Below are 5922 nucleotides of genomic sequence, written 5' to 3' on the forward strand. Positions count from 1 at the left end.
TGTGTGCTTTCTTCTGTTTCGTTTTATATGGGTTTGAATTTGGTTTAAAAAAATAAAACGGGTTAATAAAACTATTTCTAGTCCTCTCTTTTTTCCTTTTCTGTTGTTTTTTTTAAATATATATAAAAGTTAGTGAATAGTGTTTAATCAAAAGTTTGTTTAGGCAACGTTTGAAGTGTTTGGTGTTTAATTGTCAGGTAAATGCTTGTGATTAACGCTTTAATAATCTTTCCCACTCGCTGACCTACGCTGAACAGCTTTATAGACATTTAACAGCTTCACTGAAAATATCTGTCTGTCTTTTATTTAAAAAAAAGGAATTAGACCCAAATGATGAACTGGATTCTGTGTAGTTTAGAAAATAAGCATGTAAATAATTAATATACTATCGAGGGGCGGGGGCATATGGGACTAAATGAGATTAATAACCAAAATATACGCTATATTGCCAAAAGTATTGGGACACTCCTCAGAATCATTGCGTTCAGGTGGTGTTTTTCAGGGGTTGGGCTCTTAATGCTTCAGCTTCATACCAAGACATTTTGGACAATTTCATGCTCCCAAGTCTCCTCTCTAATTCACCCCAAAGGTGTTCTATGGGGTTGAGGTCAGGACTCTGTGCAGGCCAGTCAAGTTCCTCCACACCAAACTCACTCATCCATGTCTTTATGGACCTTGCTTTGGTCACTGGTGTGCAGTCATGTTGAAACAGGCAGGGGTCATCCCCAAATTGACCAATGTCTGACCAGTAAAGTTGTCCAAAATGTCTTGGTATAAAGTTGAAGCATTAAGAGTTCCTTTCACTGGAACTAAGGGGCCGAGCCCAACCCCTGAAATGAAACCTGAATTCAATGATTTGGAGGGGTGTCCCAAAACTTTTGGCAATATAGTGTATCATGATCTTCAGACCGAATAAGAAATAAATAATTATTTAATAACAGTGAAATGTGACGATCATGTCTGAGTTTCATCGTACAAATGTCATTTTCATGCTCTTTGTTTAATCTGCTGTCTGCCCTCTTCTGCATACATGAGTGCTGATTGGCTAGTGTGTCTGTGATTGACAGCAGAGAATCTAACCTCTACCCAGACAGCACAGATAAACAGTACCAGCAGCAGTGTTAGTGCATCGGTGCTGTATGTTTTTAACCCGATGAGTCTGCGATCTTCATCTATATCCGGAGTTGAGGAGGTGTAATGGATCATGTCACGCCCACTCATGTCTTATCTTTCTCTCGTTAGGAGTAACGAGCTGCTGCCGTGTTCAGGGCATGCTGCGTGTCTCACAGACTTCAGACCACCTCATGTGATGCTTCAGAAGTTCCTTCCTTCCTTTATTTATTTGTTTATTTATTTGTTTATTTATTTATTTATTTATTTATTTGTGAGGACCGGGGGTCATGTTTGACTCCTGGTGTGTTTGAGCGAGTGTGAAAATGGCAGTGAGGGGGTTTTTAATCATCCTGTTTTTCAGTCAGAGACTCCTAATTAGCGTGCGAGCGTGGAGTTAATGGCTTGTGAAGGAAAAAATGGAAGAAGAAGGAGTGGAGATTTTATTATCAGAGCTGCGGCAGAGCGAGCTGCAATATTGGTCAGTTATTGTCTCAGAAATGTCCTCAGCAGGATGGAAAAACTCAGCAGCCTGAAAAACGGTCAACACAAACAAGAACAGCCTCTCTATCATCTCTGATCTCCTGCACCATCTCTGTTTTCCAGCATCATCTCTGTTCTCCAGCACCATCTCTGTTTTCCAGCATCATCTCTGTTCTCCAGCACCATCTCTGTTTTCCAGCATCATCTCTGATCTCCTGCACCATCTCTGTTTTCCAGCATCATCTCTGTTCTCCTGCACCATCTGTTTTCCAGCATCATCTCTGATCTCCTGCACCATCTCTGTTTTCCAGCATCATCTCTGTTCTCCTGCACCATCTCTGTTTTCCAGCATCATCTCTGATCTCCTGCACCATCTCTGTTTTCCAGCATCATCTCTGTTCTCCAGCACCATCTCTGTTTTCCAGCATCATCTCTGATCTCCTGCACCATCTCTGTTTTCCAGCATCATCTCTGTTCTCCTGCACCATCTCTGTTTTCCAGCATCATCTCTGATCTCCTGCACCATCTGTTTTCCAGCATCATCTCTGTTCTCCTGCACCATCTCTGTTTTCCAGCATCATCTCTGATCTCCTGCACCATCTGTTTTCCAGCATCATCTCTGATCTCCTGCACCATCTCTGTTTTCCAGCATCATCTCTGTTCTCCTGCACCATCTCTGTTTTCCAGCATCATCTCTGATCTCCTGCACCATCTCTGTTTTCCAGCATCATCTCTGTTCTCCAGCATCACACCAACTCTTCATCTCAGAACCTGATGTTTTTTCAGCTCAGGAGTCTGAAGCTGTTCAAAATAAATACCCTTTAACACGACTTTCATCATTTCTCAGTAGTGTCTCAGTAGACATCATATATCACAATATCTTTGTCCATTAAATCCTTCTGAGAGACGACACCTCCCTCTGTCTGGACAGCAGGGTTGCCAGGTCTCAAAAAGTTAATCCCAAAGAAAGACGTTCAGTCAGTGTTCCTCAGTCCTGTGGTGAGGGAAACCAGGTCCCTGTGGTATTTACGTCATCTCACACACACACACACACACACACACACGTCTGCACTCACACTGCATTTGTTTATGTTTACATTTGCTAAAGAATTTACGTGATTTAATTCTAATTATTTGCTTTAAAGAAAGATCTCGGTGGACGCTGACTATTTTAACACCAGCTTAAAAATAAACAAATAAATAAATTGACCGATCACTAAAACTCCACCAACTGACTTTCTTGTGCATCTGCTAGCAATTTAGCATAAAAGAAAAAACAGCCTTCATCCAGACGAGAATCGTTCAGTTTCTGTAAAGAAACTCTGGGTGGAAAAGGAAGAAAGAAATAAAAATTTATTTTTATTACATTTCTGTAAATATCTGCTGTGTGAAATATTCTGAATCCAGAATGCAGTGGTTAAGCTGCAAGGTCGCGAGCTGCATCCCAAAGCACGTTGTAGATTAGCATGGCTGCTGCGCTATATATTAGAATGTCATGGTGGGGGGTTTTTTGGCTGTAGCTCTAGATGACCTGGATTAAAAAGCCGTGCTGTGATCTGACCAGTTAGAGGCCTGTTGTGTTTGCTGGTCATTACAGACTGGGACAGGTGTACGCTAGCGACTAACTGCTTTCTGTAAATTTAGCTCGGCACTGGGGAATGCTAGCCGTGTGCGATTATCCAAGCGGGTCACGGCTAACTTTAGCTGAAATAACACTGGCGTATCTATAGAGTGAAATATATTCCGAGTTTTCTTCAGCATCAGAAGCTTTGAGAGGGTGATTTCGGTGTTTATGTGAAATATCAGACGCCCGAGTGACGAGCGGAGTTCTGAGTTGAGTAACTCGAGGTTGATCTGCTGCTTCCTCGGTGAAAATCATGGAGTTTTTTGTCAGTTGCTGTGATGTTAAGACCCAGAAGCCTGACTTTCTCACAGTGGCTCTGTCTGACACACAGGAAACACCCACTGGTGCTGAGACTTTTATCTTCTTTATGCTCCGTGTAGCAGAGTCATGACCGGAATTTGAAGCTGCTTATGTTAAAGTACACAGATATACGTTGCTAAAAATAGCTGAAGGTCCTCTCAGAAACCAGCCGTGTGTGTGTGTGTGTTTGTGTGTGTGTGTGTGTTCAGAGGCATAAAGGGTTTAAAGAATATTAGCGGTGTGTTTTAAATATCAGCCAAGAGATCATTACAGGAACGTTCTCAGTGTCTCTGTCCAACATACAGACACAAATACCGCAAACAGAAATGTTCCATCTCTCTGGAACGCTTCCTCTGATCCTACTCTCTATACATTAAATCCGTGTGTTATTAATCAGCCAGACCAGCAAGCTGAAAAAAGTTTCCAGATGTGATTCTTGCACATGATTCATTTATTTCCACATGTGATTCTTGCATGACTCATTTACTCCAACATTTATTCCTGCACATGATTCATTTATTTCCACTTCTGTGTCTTATACAAGATTCATTTATTCCACATTTGATTCTTGCATAATTTATTTACTCCAAGATTTCATTTTTGTACATGATTCATTTTTCCACATGTGATTCTTGCACGACTCACTTATTCCCCCTTATTACAAGTGACCGTCTCCAAGTCCATCACCACACGCTCCAACCAGAAGCCGTGGATGACCGCAAAGGTGTGTGTGCTGCTAAGATCCAGAGACTCTGCCTTCAGAGCTGGAGACAGGAACACCCTAAGAACAGCATGTGCCAAACTGTCTCGAGCCATCAGAGAGGCAAAGCATGCACACTCCCAGAGAATCCACGGCCACTTCCAGAGCAGCGGCGACACTCTGCGCATGTGGCAAGGCATCCAGTCCATCACCAATTACAGGCCAGCTCCACCTGCCTGTGAGAGTGATGCCTCCCTTCCAGATGTGCTGAACAGCTTCTACACTCGGTTTGAGGCACGGAATGACGTGACAGCGAGGAAGACCATCCCTTCTCCAGAGGACCAGGTGCTCTGTCTCACCACAGCTGACGTGAGGAAAACTCTACACAGAGTTAACCCACGGAAAGCTGCTGGACCAGACAACATTCCTGGCAGAGTGCTCTGGGAATGTGCAGAACAGCTAGCAGATGTGTTCACAGACATCTTCAACATCTCCCTGAGCAGCACCGTTGCCCCAAGGTGCCTAAAGTCCACCACCATCATCCCTATGCCGAAGAAGTCTCCAGTGTCCTGTCTTTACAACTACTGTCCCGTTGCGCTCACACCCATCATCATGAAGTGCTTCGAGAGGCTCGTCGTGAGGCAGATTAAGAACCTGCTGCCACTGTCACTCAACCCCATGCAGTTTGCGTATCGTCCAAATCGCTCCACAGACGATGCCATCAGCACAACCCTCCATCTGGCCCTCACACACCTGGACAATAAAGACACTTACCTACGAATGCTGTTCATTGACTTCAGTTCAGCATTCAATACGATCATTCCTCAGCACCTGATCGAGAAGCTGAGTCTGCTGGGCATCAACGCCTCCCTCTGCAACTGGATCCTGGATTTCCTGACTGGGAGACCTCAGTCAGTCCGGATCGGGAACAGCATCTCCAGCACCACCACACTGAGCACTGGAGCTCCTCAGGGCTGTGTGCTCAGTCCATTGCTGTTCACTCTGCTGACTCATGACTGTGCAGCAATGCAGAGCTCCAACCACATCATCAAGTTCTCAGATGACACGACCGTGGTGGGTCTCATCAGCAAGAACGACGAGTCAGCATACAGAGAGGAGGTGCAACATCTAACAGCCTGGTGCAGAGCCAACAACCTCTCCCTGAACGTCGACAAGACCAAAGAGATGGTTGTTGACTTCAGGAGAGCACAGAGTGACCATTCTCCACTGAACATCGATGGGTCCATCGTGGAGATCGTCAAGAGCACCAAATTCCTTGGTGTTCACCTGGCGGAGGACCTCACCTGGTCACTCAACACCAGCTCCATCACCAGGAAAGCCCAGCAGCGTCTCTACTTCCTGCGAAGGCTGAGGAAGGCTCATCTTCCACCTCCCATCCTGACCACCTTCTACAGAGGGACCATGGAGAGCAGCTGCATCACTGCCTGGTTTGGGAACTGCACCGTCTCGGATCGCAAGACCCTTCAGCGGATAGTGAGGACAGCTGAGAAGATCATCGGAGTCTCTCTCCCCTCTATCACATACATTTACTCCACACGCTGCATCCGCAAAGCTAATAGCATTGTGGACGACCCCACACACCCCTCACACACACTCTTACACACCCCACACACCCCTCACACACACTCTTCACCCTTCTGCCATCCGGAAAGAGGTACCAAAGCATTCGGACCCGCACAACCAG

This window comes from Hemibagrus wyckioides, linkage group LG28 (genome assembly GCF_019097595.1).
Source record: "Hemibagrus wyckioides isolate EC202008001 linkage group LG28, SWU_Hwy_1.0, whole genome shotgun sequence".
NCBI lineage: Eukaryota > Metazoa > Chordata > Actinopteri > Siluriformes > Bagridae > Hemibagrus > Hemibagrus wyckioides.